We start from the raw sequence: 25,715 nt of genomic DNA, 5'->3' as shown, positions 1-25,715 counted from the left end.
GTGACAGGCTCCTCAAAGCAGATCAGGCCCTTGCAGAGTCAGAACTCTGAAGCTTCTGCATATGCTATTTTCAGTTTTAACTCTGATGTGTTTGAGTTTGTTACAGGCCTAACAGGACTCCGTTCCAATAAGATCACAAGCCAACAGTGACTGTAGAAAGATGGCTTATATCATCTTCCATTTCTGCCTGTACGTCCACACTTGACTAATACACATAAGGATTTCACTGGAAATGCTATAATCATCCCCTGTCCACCAGGGTACAGTTCTTCAAATTATATTCTGAGCAATACTAGCACTTCTACAAATTATATCCCTGAATATATATTTTGGAGCCACTTCCTGCAACAAAATGTCTCCTCCTTTGAAATTTATAATTCAGGGGGACTATATTAAATTCTCAACAATGCCACTTAGCTTACTGTGTCTTACACAAAAATTTGTGAACTTATTTCACAACAGAATCTTCCTTCCTTTACTGTATTCTCTCACACACACATACACACACACACACACACACACACACACACATCAAGTGATAGCACAGGAATTCATTTTTAGAAATAATGACCTAGAAAATTCAATAATTTATAAATCTGTATGCAAGGATTTGCATGGTTTATTCTAATTCTTCTTTCATAACCTTCTTTTGCCCTGAGATTTTAAAACCTGAGAGAGTGGATTTCCCTGTTATAACCTAGCAAGTCCATTACTTATACCATTGCTCATCCTTCAACCTTTGCTATTCCCTAACATTTCAGTGCAGTGTCCTCGCCAGTCTCTAGAACTTCATTATTCTGTCCCCTCATTTGATGTTTTATAAAGATACTGCTGATTCCTTGCTAAGTGCTCAAGAAAAAATACTAAGTAGAACAAGTATTCATAACAAAGGCCATAGAAGGCTTTTGCAGGACAGCTATAGACAAATTATAACTCATTTTGATGATCTTAAAAAATATAAGTGGTGGAGAAGCATATGCTCCCAATTATTATTAAAGTTCACATGATATGTAATAGAAAAACTAATCTTAGACCTGGGGACCCGTGTTTATCTCACCACTGTCTACATTAATGAGCATGATGGTCTTTATTTTTTGCGAATTCATTGGCATAACAAAGTCTCCCTCAGAGAACCACTTTGAAAATCAAATAAAATCAATGATGTGAGTTAGAACATCCCAATTTGTAAACAAATGTATAATTTCAAGCCAGAAGATTATTAATAATTATAATGTTAATAACTAGCATACATTATGATTGATCACGTGTGACTCAATGTGCTGTACTAAAATAACATACAATATTTAATTAGATTCTTCTAACATCCTTTCCTATTTCACAAATGGAAGAATTAAGTTTTAGAATTTAAATACCTACTTCAAGGTCACAGAACAAGTAAGAGATGTAGCTGAGATTCAGAGATAATATTCTCAACTAGACAGCTTTATTGAATACTCCTAGACATATCCAATCTATTGTATAAATCTGTTTATCCTCACCAAGCCCAGCACATTATTGAGCATGTCTTAGTTAGCAAGGAACCAACAGATTTATTTATTCACAGAGACATAATGTCTTAGTGGAAATTCTAGCCAATAGAAGATTCAACAATTGATACCTATTTAGTCAGCTGTTAGTTCTAATTAGCCAGAATTCAATACTAAATCCACTGTTGTACATCACAGTCTATTAGTTATCAGAGTAGAAAAATCTTCCCATTTGAATTGGAGTTCATAATAAATTTCTCATCAAACAAATTTATTAGGATTTGTAAGGTGCCAAACTTCATATAGCTGATTTTTTTTCTTAATGTGGAAGTTGGGCCTATTAAAATAGTTACTACTTTGAAACTTGGCACAGCTTTTAAAATTGCTTGGTTCTATTCCAACATAGATGTGAAGATCAGGGCACAAAGAGAAGAAATGAGTAATGTAAATCTGAGCATCATGGTAGTGTCAGGGCTATGGCACTCAGTTCTTTGTCTCATAAATATTTGTGGGGATAGCTTCTGCTTCTGGCCTTTGGAATGTCACACTTTATGAGGAACTAGAAATTTGAATAAAGAACTGGGTGCTCCATAATTGACAGAACTTCTAGGTCAGCTGGAACCACAAACATGAACTGGAGGACACTAAGGCTGAATGGTATAATATCTTAAACCTTGATTATATCCTGTACAAGGGTTTTCTTAATGAGAGAATTTATACTACTATTCTATTGCTGCTGCTATTGTTTTCCTGAACAATTAAGATGATGTTGAAATCTTGCAAGGCAGAATATCACCCTTTCCTGAGCTTTCTTCAGCTAACTAGATATCAGGACTTCAGAGAGAATTTATCAGAGTCAATGTTAAAAGAAATTGAGACATACCAAGAGAGGAAACACACAGGTGAAGGACACATAGAATGAAACACATGAGGTGAACTCCAATCTCGCAATGACCATTCTTATCTGCATATGTTTCTTTTTACAATATTAAAGTACAAATCATAGTGTCTCCTCTTCATCTTCCTTGGAATTATATTGTTTTTATTACAATTATAAATACATGAATGCCTTTTAACTATATAACAGTTCAGCAGACAATGCTTTTAGATGTTATTATTTATTAGTATTTAACATTTTCCTCTACTCTAGAAGGAAAAACATATTATAACCATTTTGTAGATGATTTGGCTGAGGTTCATTGAAGCCAAGTATGCAAAGTCTGCAGGCTCCCTGGATTCTTCTTTGGTGTGGATATTGCATTTGGAGCCCAGCAAAGCCTAGACAGAGGAGGGCTCCTAGAACTAGTAGAATACAGAACAAAGGTGACAGGGATTCAGAAGGTTTCCATAGCTTAGCAGGAGATACAGAGAAGGTGATTCAACTAGGGATAGCCATATCCAGAGTCAAAACATTAATTAATTCAGCCATCAACTAAAAATTAGAGGCCAGTGAAAACAGGAAAAAGCAAGTGCACAAGAGACATTACCCCTTAGGTTTGATGGGATCCAGAGCATGCCATGTAAATCTTTGGGTGTTTTCACCCTGTTGCCAAGGTTTTCCCTTATCCAAAAATCTTGAAAGAAATATGACCATGGTGCAAAAATCACAGACCCCGAACAGTCATCTCCAAAACTCTAAATATTACTTTTCTAGACTGTTTATTTCAACTTCCTTTCTTGCTCTAGTACCTAACGTTTGAAGAGAAGTTGCTAGGGCTGTGAACATTAGGAAGTCCAGATTCCTAATAGACAAATTAAAGTTCATATGTTATACCTTCTTTTCTCACCAAAGTTAAACCCTGTGTTAATTTGCATGTTACTACTTGTTTGATAGCCAATAGCATTAACCGTTATATTGTCATAGTGCACAATTTTCCAAGACAGATCTTAGTCTCTAGAAAATTTTTTGCAGTCAATTATCATGATTTAAGAACCTCTAAGTATAACTAATTTAGTACTCAAAATAACAGTGGTATATTCTGTTACTGTGTACCAAGAATGATGATGATGATGATGATGATGATGATGAAGATAATGATGATAATGATAATTAATATTTTAAAAATATAAAGACACGGGGCGCCTGGAAGGCTCATTGGTTGAGCCTCCGACTTCGGCTCGGGTTGTATCTCATGTTCGTGGGTTTGAGCCCTGAATTGGGCTCTGTGCTGGCAGCTCAGAGCCTGGAGCCTGCTTCTGGTTCTGTGTCTCCTTCTCTCTCTGCCCCTCCCCACTCATGCTCTGTCTCTCTCTGTATCAAAAATAAATAAAACATTAAAAAAATTTTTAAAAATGTAAAGACAAAATAGAATATGCTTAATTAATCAAGATGCCATTTCCATTTAAAGAGTAATTCACTTATTAACTAAATATTAAACCAAATTTTGAGTATTTCAACAATATAGATCCAATTATTTATAATATCTCAGATACCTATGACATTTATGTACATATTGCATTCAGTTTCAGAAATTACACTATTTCTATGGCATAGCCATTTATAATATGTAAATGTACAAAATCAACATATTATATTCTTTAAACTTATATTTCAATTATTCCTCAATAAAGTTGAGGGGACCAAAAAATTCTCTAATTACTATTTTCTAGTTTCCTAATACCAACTTCTCTAAAAAAATTTTTTTAATGTTTTATTTATCTTTGAGACAGAGAGAAACAGAGTATGAGAGTGGGAGGGGCAGAGAAAGAGAGGGAGACACTGAATCAGAAGCAGGCTCCAGGCTCTGAGCTGTCAGCACAGAGCCCAACGTGGGGCTCGAACCCACGAATGTGAGATCATGACCTGATCCAAAGTCAGAGGCCCAACCAACTGAACCACCCAGGCGCCTCTCCAAATACCAACTTCTATTTCCTAAGTAATAGAGTATCTTTATATGGTTTTAAAATGGTCCCTTTCATAGGCAATCAATGTAGTTAATAAATGTGAAATGGACCTGATTGATCAGTAATTACCCGTGAACACTCACATGGGTAAGCAATGGTGTTTTCTAGATGGTAAAAACTGTTATGTTCAAGGCTACTTGTCCCTATATGCATGCCACACATCCCTAAGCATTTCTCATTCTATCTGCATTTTTATGATGCTCAAAGCCTGATGCTGAGAGTCACTGTAAATAAATTATCTGACCTAGCCACACATCAAATTAAATGTATCTTCCTAATTATTTGGAAAATATTTTACTTCTCATGTCTATTACAGGATTTAGGGAAATGGGTATAGAACACAAGAAAGTCTTACAAAATTTACATCGATTTAGTAAAAAATCTCAAACCCCAACACATCAGAACAATAAAAAATAAAGTTTTAGCTAGCTAGCTGAAACTAGATATCTAGATAGATAGGTAGATACAACAACAGTGAAAGACTGAGAGGCAGTCTTTAACAACATCTCCTCTCACTTCCCTGGAGGTTCATGGGGGCCTGCCCAGAAGGCCAGAATTCAATCTGAGTTTGTCTTGCTCATAGCACAGGTGACTCACTCTGTTTCCGCATATACTGCCCTGAGCCACTGTGCACTGTTTCTCCCTGGATGGCACTGAGACCATTGCCAGTTATTATATCTACACATGTCATCTTCCTACTGAGACAAATGTCAGACAGATTTGAGGAAGCTAAGAAGAGAACATACATAGAGTCATGAGTCAATTTGAAATGAACCAAAAAGCTATCATTACAAGGCATTACCTATTAATGAAAAAGAGGTTTCTGATGAGCAACATACTCCTTCAACTCTTACTAAAGAGCAAAATGAATGGTAACCATATCACTTTATTAACAGTTGAGGTGATCATAGAAACATTAAGCTTTAAGTGGCCTCTTCAGCTATTCATCAAATAATAAAAATGAACTGATCTTTACCTAACATTTCTTGAGTAGTTTCTATGTTCTAAGCACTATGTTAGGCATTTGGGTCATAGTGATTCATATAGTTTTCTTAACAATTCCAAGAGGTACTTACTAATACCATCCTATTTTATAGAATGGATGTGTGGGTGGCTGAGTCGGTTAAGCGTCCGACTTCTGCTCAGGTCATGATCTCAGGGTCCATAGGTTCAAGCCCCTCGCTGGGCTCTGTGCTGACAGCTCAGAGCCTGGAGCCTGTTTCAGATTCTGTGTCTCCCTCTCTATCTGTCCCTCCCTTGCTTATGCTCTGTCTCTCAAAAATAAGTAAACATTAAAAAAAAAAAGAAAGTAAAAATAAGGCACAGAAAATTCTACTGGTGGTTACTCATTGTAACTGCGTGGGTGTCCTTTCAGAAATGCCCCCAAGTTAAGGAAGAAAATTGTCCCTGATATCCTTGCAATAAATTAAAACAAGCTGCCCCCAGTGAAAGTGAACTGCCCCCAGAGAAAGGGATAAACTTTGGGTGAGGCACTTCCTTCTATTGAGAGCAATTGATGGAGAAATACTCAGCTATTAGCACTCAGCAGCCAAGAATTTTAGTTTCTAGGAGAATTGGTGCCTCAGGCCTGCAGGTGGATCTCAGCAACACACTGTAGCATCGTGTATACTGCCTAGCAGACAAGTCCTACACGTCTGATACAGCCACAGATAAACCAATGAATGAAGGGATGATTAGAAAAATTTGTCTGGCTTATCATCTGAACAAGGATACCTATTCAATTTTCCTAGGGTAGTATCATATTCACCATGTTCAGATTTCTAATTTTCATTTGGAAGAAGAAGCACAATCTGCATTATCATCAGGGAGTATTCATATGTTCTAAATGATGAATATGGAACATGAGAGCCATCCAGTGGAACAAAAAGACGACACTAACTGTCTTAGTGAAGACAACTCTGGCCACCCGAGACAAATAGAAGGAAATGCATTGTTTCAGAATATCACCACAAAGAACAATAACTCTAGAGACAACACTGAAATTAAGTTTTAATAAACTAGAACAATAGAGGAGGAAGAGAATTACCATATACTGAGTTTTTGCTGAGTGTTTGACTTTTATTGGCAAACTTATTATTTAAAACTCACTGAATATTAAGATAGGACAACCAGATGAGGAAGTTGATGAAGATTCAGAAAGGTAAGGTAACTTGTCTATGGTGGTGTGAGAAATAAGCCACTGACCCAATCAAAGGAGGGACACTGAGACTCAGATCACAGTGAAGTGAGGCTTTAATCAACCTTTTTGCAAGAGCCCATACCCAATGGACAAACACAGTGGGGGCGGTTACAGCAGCTTATCTCTGAGCATGAAGTCCCTCCTCTGATTCCCCACTGGCTGAGTACTACAGACCTTACAGATTTACCCGGAAGTCACCCTATGCTGTGTAAGGCGAAAGAAAGAAGTCTGATTTGAACATTCCTTGAGGTGACATAAAGACTTAAGTTCTCCAGTGCATGCTCATTGCAAAGCCCATGAAAAATAAGCCCTTGAAACGGAGAGGGGAGAACTAGGAAGTGAAGTGTCTAAGGGTTTGGGACTCTATTGTGAGGGGTGGAGGGGTTTGTACATATTTCCAATAGGCTGTAAACCTGTTCTTAACTAGACAGCAAAGCTTTTATTTGGCATATCTGAAAATGAATCTCTCACTTCTCACAGGTGACACAGCTAAAAAGTGATTCACCTTATATTTAAACAAAAATGTGTCTAGATCTTATCTGAAGAGTCTATCATTACTGTCATTAAGTGTTATGCTTATTATTAAACAGTCATGATTGCAAAATTAGACATTAGACCAACTTTATGCTTTGCTGTAGAAACATTATTGATATTTTTTTATCTTTTCTTTATAACTTGCTCAATAAGCAAAACAAAGCAATGACAGTCCTTATTTTACATATGAGAAGGTTTGGGTTTAGCTGAGGGCTCCTTTTGTCCTTTCCATTCTCTGGGCTGCTGGAATGATGGAATTTCCATCCTCATTTGTCACCAGAGCTGATGACATTCTGGGTTGAATTTTAACAGACTGAACTGAGCAGCGTACAAAGGAGGCACAGGGTCCTGTGGCTCATTTCTTTGGTGATGCTTTCCTCCCCAGATCACACACAGAAAGGTTTCAAAGAGGCTAAGTGGCTTGTACAGAGTGACTCAGCTTGGACATGGCTAAGTCAAACCACAAGACCAAGTTGACTGTTTCAAATCATTTGGACCTATTTTTGCCACAACAGCTGTAGCTCTGTGTGATGGCAACATGATTCTTTCTTAGTTGTTTCCACCACATTCCCCTCCCCACCCCTGGTTCCTACTTCTTCTAAAATGCTTAAGTTCTTGCTCTCTCAAACTGATGGCAAGGAGAAGTCAAAGTCAGATGAGACCTGTGACAGATAATGACCATCTTGTTTCCTCGGCCTACTAAAGAAATCTCACTGAATGATATCTGATGTTATCTTTTTTGCTCTACAGGAATATAGGAGATCTTTCTTCCCACCACAGGGGAAAAATAAAAAATAAACTATTTTCTCTTTCTCTCTCTTACCTTTCAGCTCACATAAAATTCTTTTGAAGTCAGATGACCTTTGCTTCAATCACTTTCAGTTCCATTGCAGGCAACAATCTCTATATTACCCATTTTTCAACTTTTTATGTCAAAGGATTTGTTTAATCTCAACTTTTTTCCACTTAGATAGTTACTTCAGAGAAACTTTAACCTTTTATCAGCCAAGTAATTTGCACATTCTTTGGAATACATCTGTATTCCAGAAGAGAGAGAGTGCACATGCAAGCTTAAGAGAAAACAACTCTACATGTAAAGGAAATATTTACATAAAGGGGGACAAAAGTGAGAATCCAAGAATCCGGTGTGTGCACTGATAACATATGAAGAAGTCAGCTTTAAGTTTTGCTTGAGCCTGCAGCACAGCCATAATAGAGTCGGGAAATGCAATTCTCCATACAAGCCACTACCATTCTAGTGCATTAACATTCTAAAAATGAGATTTGGGGCCAAAGCTGCCATTCATTCATCTGTCAACTCACTCATCCACTTACTCATTTGTTTTCTCAATATTCATGAACACTTAATAGATCCCAACTACTAGTAAATCATTTCATTGCCTTGATTTGGTTCCTACATGCATGTCTCCCTCAGAAGGTATTGCCAGGTCTTTAGACCATGAACTGAGCCCATATTCCAGCAAACTGACAAAAATGCTAACTGAAACATTGATCAAAACTGTTAATTTACTTACGGTTGGATTCTTTTTTTCTAACTCTTTCTTATATATTTTTCCTTGTTATACATTTCCCCATCTTATACATTTCCCCATTTTCTCTTTAGACACATTCTACATTTCCTAAAATTCTAAAGTGATCCATTCAAGTGACCTGCCAGACTAATTTTCATTTTTCTGGATAATCTTAGCTTTGTCATATGCCTGTTCTGAGACAAGCTGAATATCCTTCTCTTATTAAATGTATTAGCTGATGTTTTCTTTGCTGAGAATAGAGCTGAGTTTTACCTCAGACTTGTCCAAACCCAAAGTCTTTACTACTTCTACCATAATAAAGCAAGAGGAAGCTATTCAGAACTGAAGAAGCCATTGAATATTACTGTAAGACCCATTACCTACCTGTTTTCTACTTCTCAGGATTGATGTTTGTTATGGTCATGTTGTCACAGTGGCTTCCTTGTGGTTTTCCATCTCTCAATCCACTAAGCCATTTTGTCTGTGGATGATTTCCTCTTCTATTAAAGTAGTTGGTACCTTCAAGTGTAAGTGCCTCTGTGTGTGATTTTAATATGCAGGGCCACTTCCTCTCTGCCACTAAACCCTCTTCTCTCACATGATGCAATGGCTGACACTTACCCCTGCAGTGGTTACTTGTATTAAATTTAGAAATGGTCACAGGTCAGAAGCCTCCCAAATAAGTTGTGCTCAAATAAGATGTGCGTAGAAATTCAAGTTCTAGATCACATTTATTTCCAAGTTGCACTGTGTTCACATTTCCTCTTGTTCCTGTAATGAATCCGTATTTGTTTAATGATAGTGATTAGATACCTTAAATTACCAGAAATAAAATCCATTTCCCTCAGCACTGGGCATATATATGAGAACCTTCAGTTGTGTATTCTCCAGACTCTTTTTATAATGGTACTAAATACATATAAACAAGCATCTGTTGCAGTATTTAAATGTTTTATCCTTATGTACTGCATGTATATTAAAAACAGAATGTGTTATTTAACATATTAGTTATGCTCGTGGATTAGAATCTTTATTTGTGAATAGCAAGCACATAAAGATCACCAAGCAAATACTGCAAAGCATACTTTCTCACTAAAATAGGCATATCTTCCATTTGACTCTGTGTGTTTTACATCTATTATTCAGCATCATGTTACAACGTACTTAGAATCTACATCTACAAGAGGTCACGCCTCTTCTTGCTTTAGGTAATTTTAAAGAAAATAACTACACTTTCTTAAGCTATCCAGAGACTCAAATGCAATTTTGACATTTGCTGCCTTGAAATAATGGTGCTGATTATAATTAAAATTAGAATAGAAATTGAAAATTAAAATGACACAAAAGAAGGCCCTGGAGTTCAGAAAAATGTATATAAAATAGGGTCATAAAAGGAGAGAAGAGTTAGAAAATAGTATGCTGACAATGATTTTAGGAATAAAATGTTAATACGTATAATAAGTATAATAGAGGTTTATACATTCTGTGTAGAATGAGGTGACTCTTACACTGCTATTTTGGGTGCAGTGACATTTGATGTGTAAGATATTAGAAGAAACATGAATTAAACTCTTCAAAATAAGAAAGGTCAGAATATAGACATTGTCTGAGATTTCTTTCATTAATTTTACTGCTTACAAATTCAAGTGGGATTGCAGAATAAAGCCAATTTTAGAGACATGCCATTTGACCCAACCCCCTCAAAAATGATAATATTTAACCTCTATCTCCAATCTATATTAAAGTGCTTTGCCCTTGAATTAGCCACTAAGTGGCTTTCACTCTCTCCTCTACTTTGTGCATTTTTGTAGGCATATACTAAATGTCTCTGGAACAGAATACTCTACATTGAAGGCTAGGCTTTAGATGATAATTTAGTGAATCTTATGCCAATTTATAAATTAATATTTACTTTCAAATAAAACATACATAGTTTTATCCATAGTAACAGGTATTCTGTCATTCATTTATTCAGCTTTTTTATAGATTGTGTTGACTCTATTTTACTGTGTAATAAATTACTATAAACTTAGCAGCTTAAAACACTATAAATTTATTACCTCATTGTTTTTCATAGGATAGAAGTTCAGTAATGGTGTACCTGGATTCTCTGCTGAGGGTGTCAAAGGATTACAATCAAGGTGTTGCTGCAACACAACTCATATGAGACTCAGTGTCCTACTCCAAGCTCATTCAAGTCGTTGACAGAATTAAGTTCCTTCTGATTGTAACACTGAGGTACCATTTCCTTGTGAGCTTTTAACTAGGGACAAATCTCAAGTTCTAAGGCTGCCCATAGCTCTTTGTCAAACAGCCTCTAAAAGCAGTTCCCAGCAACACTGTCTGCTTTCTTCCAAGCCAGCATACATATTTCTCTGTAAGATCTTCAACTAGGACAGGCTAGAGGGAATGCTCTGCTTTCAAAGAGCTCACCTGTTACGTCAGCCTCACCCACCATAGTCTTACTATCTTAAGGTCACAAAAGCCCAACCTAGCAGCACCTAGATTAGTGTTTGATTGAATCGCTGAGATAACATGCATATACCTTTGGGGCCTAGATCTTGGGGGAGAGGTTAGAATTTTTCACCTAACTCAAAAAATAAACAGATTAACATATGGAAAGGGAAGGAAAAATAATGTAGAAAGAGGAAGGGAGGCAAAATGTAAGAGACACTTAAATATAGAGAGCAAACTGAGGGTCCTGGGAGGGTTGTTGGTGGGGGTATGAGATAAATGGGCAAGGGGCATTAAGCCCCTCCCTGGGTGTTATACGTAGGGGATGAATCACTAGATTCTACTGAAATCATTATTGCACTACATGCTAACTAACTTGGATGTAAATTTAAAAATAATTAATTAATTGAAAAATATACAAATATATTTGCTTTACTGTAGCAAAGAAGCAGCATTATCTTGAATAATAAGAACCTAGATGTGAGTTTAATTATATATTTTTAATATTTTTTATTTATTTTTGAGAGACAGAGAGAGACAGCGTGAGCAGGAGAGGGTCAGAGACAGAGGGAGGCACAGAATCTGAAGCAGGCTTGAGTCTCAGAGCTAGCTGTCAGTACAGAGCCCAACTCAGGGCATGAACCCACAAATTGTGAAATCATGACCTGAGCTGAAGCCAGACACTTAACCGACTGAGCCACCCAGGCACCCCCTTACATGTGAGTTTAGACTCAGACTACTTTGAGTTAACATTCAGGCTCAAGAAAATGTCTTTAGTTCCCTAAGAGTAAAAATTTATATCCCATATAGGTAGAATGCCTATATATGTTATTTTACCCAGGAAATTTCTAGCTTACCTCTGTTTTTCTGGTAATATTAATAGTGTTCCCTTTTATTCTAAAATGCAGCTATTTTTGGATAACAAATAACAGAGTCCACTTACATCGGGTTATTAAGAGGATATAATATGGAAATGTGCATAAAATCCTTCAGCATGTTTGCCTTACAGAAGGTACTCAAAAGCCCTTGGGTTAGATGCTCCTTTTTCACCAGCCCAGGTATGTGTAAATATCATGGTACAAAGGATTTATGAGTATAGATACTATGCCATGTTCAATAATAAATACAGAAAGATAAATATAAAATAAGAACTTAATAATTAGGGTCATCAGTTATACTTAAGAATTTCAGAAAATTAGGAAACAAAAATCCAGGGCAAAAGTTATAAGTAAATTTTTGCTGCAAATACAAAATTGAAGTTATCTATTTTGGAGGTGGTGGTGGGGAAAGCTAAGTAAGAGTTCTTAGAGGAGAACATTGAAATGATTCTTAAAAAATTAATATAAGTCCCATCAATTAAAAAGAAAAGGGAGGGCAATCCAGTATATACATACATACCAGAGAACAGATTAGAAATTCCACTTGCATTGAAAACAGAATGATGTTAGGGTCTAGTGACAGATGAAGACAACAAAGTGAAGTTCATTCCAAATAGTAAAGGATTTTTACAGTTGGGCAAGGAGTTTATGTGTTTTTAATAGGTGATTGAACAATCCCAGCCTGTCAAATGATTGTAAGAGGCAAGGATTGAAAGAAGCAACAGGGTCAGGAGAAACCTCCAATAATTTTAAACAAAAATAATGGAGTCTTGAGTTAAGATAGTGATGGCTTGAAGGAGAAAAAGGACATAAGTGATAGAAATGGAAGAACATACACACACATCAAAGCAGTAAATGAGTGGAAGTATCAATCACTTACAGATGGATAAAGGGATCTATTAAATGAAAGTATAGAAAAAAAAAAGAAAGTATAGAAAGGTGTCAGGCAGTGCAAATTCCAAGATTTAAGTTACAAAATTTACAAAAAGAATTGCCCAATTTAGGAGACTATACCCAGGTGTGTAAATTATTATTGAAGTGAAGGGGCTCAAAAAGATGGAAAAAAGCAGAGCTATGCATGGTTTATATTTCATTATACTGAAGAGTTAGTGGAACTAAAAGTATAGCAAAAATCTGGCCAGGTAGAGAGAAAGGTGGCCTTTTAAATGAGCATATTTCTTTTCTGATTGGTGTGTTTTTTGTCAATAGAACTCCTTTTTCATTGTATAAGCAGTATAGTTACAAAAAATTAAGGCTAATATGTAATACACTAACTAGAGATGTGACCTTGGGAAAGGTTTTATGGAAATGTTTGAGGGAAAAAAGCACAGTGCATGGATCCTTGAAAGAAAGGCTATGATGCAGAAATATCATAGTTTACATATGTGTATATATACAGAAACAGCAAAGTTAATATATATATTTTAACTTATTATATATATGTACACACATATATACAAACATATACACATATGTAAAATGTTTACATATTTCTGTGTTTACATATCTCTGTGTGTATACATATATATGGTTTAATACATATTTTACATAGATATGCACATATATATTATACATATGTGTGTGCGTATATTTTTCCTACTGTCCCATCAATTCAACTAACTAATAATCAGCACGATGGGGAAGATAGATGACAGGGAAAAGCCCGTGACAATATCCATGTGGATGTTAACCTCAGTCTGTTGCTGGACTAACTTTTTCCTTATTTTCACCGTAGATGCTTGGGCCCACCCAGCACGGAGTTGAATGGAGACCTACTGCTATGCATCTTCTCAATTCTGTTAAGCATTTTATCTGTTTAGCTTACTCTTTTTCATCCCATTACTTCCAGTGATCCAGGGAGAGTATAGGTTTTAGCAGCTTCCTTGACTGCCTTTTTTATACTCCTAGGACGTGTAATGGTCTCTCTCTGCATCTGGTAACTGATACCATTAATTAGACCTGACAAATTAATGATAGTCTATATTAACCACATTTGTCTAAGCATTACACAGATATCTCTTGCTTCCAGTGGGAATCATTTAGACTAAAGGAAAATATTTAGAATCCTGGATTCACCTGTAAAGTCAGGCTTCCTAATCATAGAAGTATCTCAAATAAGATTTAACAGAGGGATGCACTAAAATGCATTGAATGTATTTCCTCCAATGGCCGCAGAGCAGCAGGTTTGAAAGCTCATCCTAATGGTTAAAAATCATCAACAGTTCCCCATTAGTTCTTAGTCAGGGAAAGCACTTCATGTTCTGCCTTTCCTAACCTATATCTATTTCCTTTCACACAAATATTCCAGTCTGGTTAAATTATTTGCTTATCCATGTCTTGAAGGGTAATATCCATTTGAAATTGATTTCACCTAGATAAACTAGGTTTGGCTGTACCTGCTTGTTTCAGCCTTATTTTTAGATCATAAGAGTGAGCAACGCAAATGAAATACAACTCCTGTCTTCTATTGTTCCAGCATCAAGAAGTAGGTGGTAGTCTGTGTGGAAGAGCCTCAAGGTACGGATCCATCATCAAACTACCTCTTAGGTGCTATGCCAAAGCCTGGGTATCTAGGTCACCCAGCAAGGGGCAATCCCAGCATGCAGTGGCTCCCAGATCTCTCTTCTCAGACAATAGGTCATTTAGGGAATGGAGATGGAAAAACTAGGGGTGGGAGCAAACAAAGCCTCAGGCTGAGGAATTTGCCTCAAGAGAGATTATTTCTGTTATCAATACAGCAAGAGAGAATTCAATACAGAATTGGGTTATGAGAGAATCATTTCTACTTCGCTGAAACCACATTAGAATCTGTTCTGTTTTCCAATTTGCCCAAAGGTCAGAGCTAGATCAACATGTCTTACAACCCACTTAAGTACCTTAAGTGACTCCACGGTCAAGCAGTGAAGGACTCACGCATCAGTGATAGATCATATTGCTTTACTTCTACAGATAGGTTGGACACCGAACCCTCTTTAGAACAACAAAACTGAGGAGCCTGATCCTGGTTCTAAGCATTGAACACTAAATACAGCATTCAAACTACTCCCTGTAAATTTATCACCTGAGTTAAGGGAGGTAGGAGAGACAAAAGTGAATTATATATTAAACAATACAAGATGTGTGATTAAAGGGGGTTCTTTTCAGTAGTACTCACAGACCAGTGGTACAAAGAGGTTGCCATTCAAGATTTTCAGTATCTAAATCCATGTAATCTAGGTCACGATTCAGAAAGTATGAGTAATGAGTAAGTCTCCATGTATTCACTAAAACAAAACACACAGAATATATCTTCTCTTCTATAAAATAGGGACTTTAATACTGACATCACGGAATTACCATAACTGTGAAGTAAGAGGATAGGGAAAGGGTAGCAGAAAATGCCAGTGATGCTGCATCAAATTCCCCTGGCCCATGCTGCATTCACCTGTAACTGTGATAAGGTGTTTACAACATGCTGGCAGCTTCCGAACTCAGGTGGCTGCGCCTCTCAGCCTCTCTGTCCAAGAGTTTTCTCCAGCGTCCCTGGGGTATGCTAAACTGAAAGAAAGTCTCTATTTTCAAATGTGTGAAATTAACACCCAGGGGCCAACCCTCTGCCATTAGAAAGTAGGAGTTGGTATATAGAGAGCTGAGTCTCCAGGCCTCTGCGTCAATAATTCCAGCATGCTCCTCACCATTCTCAACAGTGTTTTTGAGCTTCAGCTACCCAGAGCAATAGCTAACATATTTTCCTTTATTTCCTTCTTTTCTCATTCTACTCCGTTATTTACTTTTAATTTCTGATCACCTACCAACTGACATATCTGTGCTCAACGTGTTATTACTTCAGTGTCTTCATTTGGAAAAATCTTAACTAAAATGGGACATTTTCTCCCTTGTATCCCTTTCCTTCTTAATAATGTTATATTTAAAGATTTACTATTCTATTATTGATTCACTTGTTTATCTCCCCTATAAAGATATAATCTCCTTAAATATAAGAAGATTTTATTTGGTGCTCTAATTTTAATATGGCTGTGATCAGTAAAAGTTTGTTGAATGAAGGAATATAAAAAATGTGGAAATGGACATCCATGAATTGTTCTATGCCTTACTGGTTATTTCTGTTATCAATACAGCAATAATTCAGTTGACATAGCAGATGGTAATTTCAATACACTCTGAGGATATAAACCTTGATTTTAAGGAGCTGAGCTGTCCTCTCTCCTAAAAAGTGAACTAAGATAAACAATACTAGACCATTACAACAGTATAAACATTTGGAAATCTCACGTAAATTCAAGCAAGTATATTCATAAGAAAGCATATTAGAATACCGATTTCAGGGGCATTTGGGAAAGTTTGGGAAAATGAGATCAATAAGGTGACCTTGGGTACCAATTTTTCTACTCTAGGAACTAACCCTCTATTTGGAGCCACTTCCTTTCATCTGAAATAGTTGTTCAACAAGTTTGAACTGACAGTAGACAAAATGTTTTATTGCCATGTGTCAGGCAGCTTGATGCATTTCATGCCTGGATAAATGCAAAATGAAATTTTAGCTCAAGGAGATGGTATAGTAAATGGTTCTTCATAGAGCGGGGAGTAAGGAATATGTCTCCCATGGAGAAACTCATGGTGACAATGTGTCTGATTTATATTTTAATTGCCAGAATAAAATCAAATATCCTTAAGTTCAGGCATGCTAATGAACAAGAAGGAGAATTAGCTTTTTCTCTGCCTCCTGAATTGTCTAATGTTTGCTGAGAGAAGCAAACAGAACATCATAGATCCAAATATTACCCCAAGGTGTTATAAGCACTATAACTTGCAGATTATCATTGAATGGCCTTTTATACGAACCTTTTGAAATGATACTGAATCTTCAGAAACATGGTTTCCCCATAAAGATATGTTACAAAGATTTGTTAAAAGTGTCTACTGAAATTCATTAAGTTGGGACAGAGAAAGGAAATCTGACTTTTGGGCCATGTTTTCAAAACTGGCTTGGACAAACCGTGGTTTCCAATTTGCCATAAGGATGTATTTATTTGGGGGCACCTGAGTGGCTCCACAGATTGAGCAACTGACTGTGATTTTTTGGTTTGGTCATGATTACAGGGTCCTGGGATCAAGCTCCATGTTGGGCTCCACACTGGGCATGAAGCCTGCTTAGGATTTTCTCTCTCTCTCTCTCTCTCTGCTCCTATCTCTTGCTTGTTCTCTCTCTGTAAAACAAATATAAAAACCTTTAAATTAAAAAATAATTTATTTACTTTTGACTCCTTTTAGAAAAAAGATGTTTCCTCTATATTTTATTAAAGAATATTTTTTCTTTTATTTTTTTCTGTTTATTTATTTATTTTTTTAACATATGCAATTATTTTCCATCATTTACACTACAGTAGTTACAATTACACTCCAAACAGAAAAGCAAAGTAAAAAATCAAAATCCCAACTTCTATTTCATGTAATTAGACTTATACACAGATTAGAAGGTTATGTAACAACTAGTTAATCACCTAATCTCACAGCTATCTGAAGTGGCAATCATTATATAGCAGCTTATCTATGATGCACTCAAGATACATCATACAATTTATTACTTGCCCAAAAGCTACAACACAGCCTGCTTAATACCTTTCCTTCAATTCCACTTCTATACTACAATATACTTGAGGTCCATGCAAAAAAGTAGCTACCTTTTATGTAGGAAATGGATGATTAAGTCTTTGGTGTTGTAAAAGCAACTTCATTTAAACATAACCACCCCCACCACCAAAAAAAGAAGAGGAAAAAAAATGTAACGAAAATAATAAGGGAAAAACCCAAGACACACTTCCTAGGGGAAAAAGGAAAAAAAACAAAAAAACAAAACAAAAACAAAAACAAAACCAGCATGTAATTTCTGTCCTTTACAGAATGTATTAAACAAGCAAACACCACCAACAAGCAAAACAAGTACTACAATGTAAAAACATTAAAAAATATTTTTATTTTTATTGCCAATGTAAGTATTACTAGCTAATACCTTTATTTCACAAAAATGTTTGCTTTGCCAAAATGAGTCAATATTATTCCAGCTTAAACAAACACACATTTAATATTTTAGTGCCTCCCTGTAGTCTCACTGTGGGAAAGATACACAATCTTGAAATTGCAACAACAGTTCATATGTTATCTTTGCAAAAATTCTATTTATTAGAGAATTTGGATGTTATTGTTGTTGCTTAAGAGGGTGAAAGGTATGTTTTGAATATGTCATTCACATATTCCCTAATACTAAATGTATAAGTATTGAGCACACGTTTACCCAGGAGTTTCCCCATAGTCAGATTATTGGTATTTTTCTCCAGAAAAGACTTTCCTGAATTACACAGGTTTAGGAAATGACAGGGGAAGATTAAAGAGCAGCTGTCTATATACCTACATACCCACATCCAAGCTGGGCTCTGGGTAGTATAAAGCAATGAGAGTGTACTAGGAGATCCAGTGTAATAGAAATGAGGATGTGATAGATGAAAAAATAAAAGTTAATGCCTATTTTAATAATATGATTGTTTTTTTTCTTATTAAGATCTTAAATCTTTACTTTAAAATTTATATATAACTACTTAAGAATTCCCTAGTGGCTCAAAAGGAGACATGATAGAACCTAGAATTATCATGTATGTGTGTGCATAAACATGTGCTATGTCAAGCACTATGCTAGACACTGGAGGACAAGCCTGACATGTTCTTATGCTCCTGGTGTTTGTATCATGATATTTATATAAAAAGTGAGATGTGAGCTGAAAATAAATAGAAAAACCTATAAATATGCATAAAAATTAGATAATGCTCAGCACTAATGAAAATCTAGCAATCTAATTTTTAGAATGACTGGAATTCAGGAGGTTGTCAATTAGGAAAGGACATATATGTAGGCTATTAAGATACACAATCAGTCATATATATATATTTAATACAAATTATATAAATTTAAGATATACAACATGATTTGATATACATATGCTAATTGAATAATTACTGCAGTCAAGTTAATTAGCATTATCATCTCACATAGATTTTTTGCAATGAGAGTAATTGAAATCTACTTTCTTAACATATTTTTATTATTCAATACAATATTTAAAACTATATTTCTCATGACTTTACCTTCAAATCTAGACATTCATACTATGTAAGTGTAACTTTGTATCCTTTGGCCATTCCCCATCCATCTACCCCCAAACTCCTGGTAAGCACGGTTTTACTTTGTTTTTTGGAATTCAACTATTTTTTTCAATTCCATATAAAAGTGAGATTATACAGTATTTGTTTTTCTGTGTTTGGTTTCTTTCACTTAGCAAAATGTCCTCCAGCTTCACTCATGTTGTCAGACACAGCAGGATTTTCTTCGTTTTTGTGACTAAATAATATTCCATTATCTATTGATGGACACTTGGCTTAATTCCATATTTTGGCTATTGTGAATAATGTTGCAATGAACATGGGAATGCAAATATCTCTTTGAGATACTCATATTATTTACTTTAGATATTGAACCAGAAGTGGGTATGCTGGATCATAGGGTTTTTTATTTTCAGTTTCTTGGAGAACTTTCACACCTCCATGTTTTCCATAAGGATTGTATCAATTTACATACATAAATGTTCCCTTTTTTCCATATCCTCACAAACACTTTTACTTTTTCTCTTCTTGATTAATACCCATTATAGGAGCTGTGAGGTGATATCTTACTATGGTTTTGATTTGCATTTTCCTGATTTTTTATGGTCTTACATTTAAATCTAACGTATTTTGGGTTGTATTTTGTATATAGAGCAAGATACAGCTTAATTTTGTTCTTTTGCAAGAAGAAATCCAGTTTTGTTATCAAACCAGTTGGTACATTATACATTATATGTGTGTGTGTGTGTGTGTGTGTGTGTGTGTGTGTGTGTGTGCGTGCGCATATATGTATGTAGTTAGGTGCATACAAGCACATAATTCTATAATATTGCTATATAATACTGATTCATTAAAACTTTTATAATTAGACAAGTCAGACTGCTTCTCTAGTAAGAATTTGTCTTACCCATTTTGTCACATATTAGAATAGACATTCATATTTTCTTACTGTTGCCAACCACATGATATGATTTTTTCTATCATTTTACTTTCTGTTTGTATCTTAGCATTTATTTATTTTTAGAGAGAACATGAGTAAGGGACAGAGAGAGAGAGAGGAGGGAGAGAATCCCAAGTAGACTTCATGCTGTCAGCACAGACCCTGACATGGGACTTGATATGAACCATGAGATCATAACCTGAGCGAAAATCAGGAGTTGCATGCCTAACCAACTGAGCCACCCAGGCAGGCCTCTATTTGTATCTTTAAATAAAACAGATGTTTCTAGTAGAGAGCAGCTAGTAGAATCTTGTTTGTGTATTTGTTTTCATTAAGGGTAGGAACATTTTGATTGCATAATTTATTCTGTTAATATTTGGGGTATTTAATAATTGGTATAGTTTATTTATAGAGCTTTTAAATTATCTGTTTATTTATATCTCTATTTCTCCTCAACTGTTGTCCTTTATTGGAGCTGACATTTGTTGTCATATTCTTACACTGATACTTCTTTTCTCCCATCTATCAATTTAGTGTGATTATTGAGAAATGCATTATAATTACATGTGTCACATAGATCCTATAATATTATTTTATAGATATAATTTTATATAATTGATCTTTAAATCAGTTAAGAAAGGAAAAGGAAAAATATTCATAGAAATTATCTTTTACAATTACATAATTACCTTTATCAGTGCTGTGGTTAGGTTGGGTTTTTTTCTCCTGTGGATATAAATTAAGATCTAGGCACATTTGCTTTCATCTGGAAGAAGTTGCTTTGGTTTATTCTGTAAACTGATCGGATAGCAACATATTCCTTCAATTTTTCTTTACTACGAGCTGTGATTTTTTTTTCCATCTGCATTTCAAAGGATAGTTTTGCTAGGTACAAGTGCCTTCATTTACTTTTTTTCCCTTTCTTTATAGTATTTTGCATATGTTCTATCTCTGATTCCTGGTCTCCATTTTGTGTGCTGGGAAGTCAGCTCTTAATTTTATCAGGCTCTCATGGTATGTAATGAGTTGATTTTATCTTGCTGATTTTAAGATTTTTCTCTTTGTTTTTGCCTTTGTATTACTGTTGTTTGGGCTGCATAATTTTATCAATCTATATCTAAGTTTGCAAATAATTTCTTCTACTAGTTGAAACACATTTTGAACCCTCTTTAGGATATTTTTCATTTCAGGTGATATCACTTTACATTTTGCTACGGAAATCTCAGCCTGACATCTCTTAAATAGAACCTCACCAAATGAATAAATGATAGTTGAAAAAGGAGCCACTGACCTCGTGGCTGCACTAATCTGAAATTTAGACTTTAAAATGTGAATCTGGGAGGGGTAAGAAATTCTGGTGGACTCTTTCTCACGACAATTGTGGTTGCTGGGTGAGGAAACCTCACCTTTTAGCAACATCACCTGGAGATGTGCTTCTCCAATATTGAGTCGGGAAGATGAGTGAGACTCAACTTGCACCAGTTCTTAGAATTCTCATTTAGATTTAGCAAATTTTCTTGAATAAATGTTTCTTCATTTGCTATAATCCTAGGACAAATTTAATGTACTTTATACTCTTATTTTTAATAATTTTCACCAATATAAGTTGTTTTCCAAAAGGTCAGATTCATGGAGTTTCTTACACAGTCATTCTAGAAGTTGTCTTAAAATAGTTATCTTTCCTTATTCATACTTGGTATCTGCTTATGTTTATATAGCCCAGCACTCATCAGATGTTTAAGAAATGCATTTTTAGTGCTCGCTTCGGCAGCACATATACTAAAATTGGAATGATACAGAGAAGATTAGCAAGGCCCCTGCGCAAGGATGACACGCCAATTCGTGAAGCGTTCCATATTAAAAAAAAAAAAAGAAATGCATTTTTAAATAAACAGACAAATAAATAAAATTTTAAGTGAGCCAGGCTAAATAATACCAGTATGTTGGCCAATGTTAAATATGTATGAGTTCACTGGCCTCTTGGACAAAGTTACAGATACATAAATATAGATATATAAATCATAGATATATAGATTATAGGTACATAAATGGCAAGCTACATTCTACTTCTTTTGAAAATGATTAAAGGATACTTAGGTGGTTTCAGTTGTAAACACTTCCTATACCGCATAATCCAGGTGTATCAAGAAAGCAGATTTGACCATCACAGAAACAAGATCTCTCTCCCATCCACCTCTTGCTCAACTAATAAGAACCTTTCAGTACAGATTACTCTGTGCCTTCTACCACCTGGGACATTTATCAATTCAAGATGGAAAAAAATGCACAAAGGAGAAAAATAGCCCTCATTTCAAATATCATGTTAAGCAAAAACTTTGTAAAGAATATTTAAACAGTATTTCAAGGAAAAATACAATTTATTTGTAGTTTTTCAATGGAAAGAGTCTATTGTCATGTTAAGTGTCTGATATATATCAATCTAATACTTGCAAAGCCTGAGAATTAAGGTCCTCAAATAATAAACATTTCAACCAATAAATTAAGAAATCTGAGTTGTAACTAAGGGATATCTGTAGTCAAAACATATTATCTTTTCCACAGTAACTGCATATTCTTTCAGTGGTAGCAATAAAAATAAATCCATACTATCTTAAATATATATGCTGGTCTTCATCTTCTGCTTCTGTTGACAGAACATAAAAATGGGCCCTTTCAACCATGAGACTAAAACATCCTGGGGTTTAGTAAATGGTATTTAGTAAAACTCTTGGCTTTTTACATTACTTTTTTGGTTTTGTTATGTATTTTCCATTTTTAGTTTATCTGAAACCTGAAATTTGGATGGCCAAAGAGGATGATTTTGTTCCTTTAAACATTTAAACACAACACAAATCAAATGCATTTTATTATTGGTCCTGCGATAATAATGAAATAAATATGTTTAGAAAATGGGCTTGGTATCAGATGTGCCTCACAAATCTAGCTCTGCTACTCTTAAGGTGAAGACTTTAGATAATTACCTCTTTCTAACACCATAAAAATGCCTTTATTTTGCATTAATCTGTCTTGGCTTGTTTGTCTTTTCTTGTACTTGTAGAAGAAAACTTATCTGTGAACAAGCTATGTTGGTTGGGGGAGAAATGAGTCAATAAAAATGTGAGATGTCTTCTTATATTATAATTATTTCTTAGTTACAACTATAAGATTCATTTAAGTCAATCAGTTTCTTGGGGTTTGTGAAATCCTAAGATGTGGTAATAAAGCTTATCAAATGATTACCTCTCAAATAATTATTGACTTCCAGTGAGCAAACTGGGTTTCCTACCTGCTTTTCATCCAAAATAACCACATGAGTTTTGAAGAAACCATGGACAAAGCAGTAGCCCTGGTATGTACACATGTAATCACTGTTACTTCCCCACTCTTATTCTCTATTAGCAAAAAAGGGAGAGTTGTTTCTTTGAAGTCATATTAGAATGAAAAATTTGCAAACTCTTCCACAGTCTACTGGAATTATTTTTGAGATTCATAATAATGGTCATTTAATAAAAATTTGTTATGAAATTGTAAACTGTAAGATCAAGTCACAGAAATAGTTCTCAATTTTTATTTTAGAAGTCACAAAACCTAAGCTTTGTTAATTTTATAAATAACAGATCATCTGTACTGAATATATTCTGTAAATCATAGTTATAATTCCTATTATTAATATTTTGCAAATCACACATATTTTTCATGTTACCCAATTAGCTTGGTGCAAACAGAGCATGTTCAAAGGAAGAATATCATAATGTGAGAACATTTCCAAGCAAGTACTACAAGCAATTACTGAAAAATGCTTTTTCCTTTTATTTTCCTGACAAAAAGAAAAGACTGGATAGGAATGGCAGCTCATTTAGAACATCACCAAGCTTATGACGGGAAAGAAGAACACATTTCATGTATGTGTGGCTCCAAAAAAGGAAGGGAGGTATATGCTCTTGTATACAGAAGGAGCAGCTAATCCAATAGAAAGTAATCATTGTAACAACCAGAAAGGGAACGATATCTAAGTGATTGAAGATGCTGCTTAAATACATTGGATGGTAGGGTTTCTTTTTTCTTTTTTTTAATAGTTTATTGTCAAATTGGTTTCCATACAACACCCAGTGCTCTTCCCCACAAGTGCCCTCCTCCATCACCACCACCTCTTTTCCCCCTGCCCCCTTCCCCTTCAACCTTCAGTTCATTTTCAGTATTCAGTAGTCTCTCAAGTTTTGCGTCCGTCTCTCTCCCCAACTCTCTTTCTCTCTTCCCCTCCCCCTGGTCCTCCATTAAGTTTCTTCTGTTTTCCTGTTAGAACTATGAATGCAAACATATGGTATCTGTCCTTCTCTGCCTGACTTATTTCACTTAGCATGACACCCTCGAGGTCCATCCACTTTCCTACAAATGGCCAGATGGTAGGGTTTCAACATTGAGAACTGAAAATTGGCTAATCCATTCTTTGTCACCTTGCCTCCCAATTTTGAAAGTGCATTTTCCAAAGCATCTTTCTCCATGTACCAATTCTGGGGAAGAAGACATGGTCCTGCAAATCTAGACTTAGATGAATCTATTCAAACTTTTGTGCTTTTCTCCCCCTTTATTAAGAATGTAATTTTTCTCCTGCTTCTTTCTTGATTTGCTGTAACACTTCCATTCAGGGTTTCACTTTCTTACTTTATTTTCTCAGTGAAAGAGCACTGTTTCCCTCCATAAAGACTAGATCCAGATCTTTAATAGTTTTTTAAATATGTATTTATATTTGGGAGAGTATAAGTCAGGGAGGAAAAACATAATGGGGGACAGAGGATCTGAGGCAGGCTCTGCACTGACAGTCTGACATCAGTGAGCCTGATGTGGAACTAGAACTCACAAACTGGGAGATCATGACCTGAGCCAAAGTTGGATGCTCTAGCGACTGAGCCACCCAGGTGCTCCTGAATCCAAATCTTCTTTACATAAATTAATTATGTACTTCTTATGAAGTTTTTTATCATTATGATATATAAAATGTCTCAGACATAATAGTCATATTTAAGTATATAGAAAAGAAGAATATCAGTTTTATTTAGTTCAGAATAGGCAGAGCTCTCTAGCAGGCATTTTAAACTAGTCAATTTATTTCATTTGTATAAAAACTATGAAAATTAGATATTATTATACTTATTTTGGTAGAAGGTAATGCTCAGAAAGAATTATTTGGCCCAAATTGCAAGTCTGCTTTGGCTTCCAATAACATTCTTTTTCCATAGCTTACCACACGGCATGAGCTCTGGTGGCTAGCAAGCTGGAGGTTGAAATCATCTACAGACTCATTCATTCATACGGTTGGTTGTTTATTCTAGCTATCCCTTTAATGTCTCCTTAGAATTTAACTGTCAGCTGGAACACTCACATAATTTCTGCTGTGGCCTAGGACTCCTTACAACGGCTGATTACAAGGGAAGAGCAAGGGGAAAGACATAGAGTCAGAAAGAGGGAGAAAACTACAAGAAAGATACTGTGCCTTGCATGACCTAGCAATAAATAGCATACAATTTCACTTCTGCTAGTGCGCTTATTTTTTTAATGATTATTTATTTATTTTGAAAGAAAGAGGCAGAGACAGAAAGAGACAAAGAGAGAGAGAGAGAGAGAGAGAGAGAGAGA

General features: G+C 35.4%; 1 non-coding gene and 1 pseudogene across 1 annotated transcript; one reads left to right on the top strand and one right to left on the bottom strand.

Moving 5' to 3' along the window:
- The window catches only part of LOC115279717, a 127,609-nt pseudogene that overhangs the window by 101,155 nt on the left and 739 nt on the right, over window positions 1-25,715 (bottom strand).
- On the top strand, window positions 21,837-21,943 carry LOC115281363. Its single transcript, XR_003904265.1, has one exon. It is a non-coding gene; the product is annotated as a U6 spliceosomal RNA (small nuclear RNA).

The sequence above is a fragment of the Suricata suricatta genome, chromosome 16 (assembly GCF_006229205.1).
Source record: "Suricata suricatta isolate VVHF042 chromosome 16, meerkat_22Aug2017_6uvM2_HiC, whole genome shotgun sequence".
NCBI lineage: Eukaryota > Metazoa > Chordata > Mammalia > Carnivora > Herpestidae > Suricata > Suricata suricatta.
This window is presented reverse-complemented; position numbering and strand designations above follow the sequence as displayed.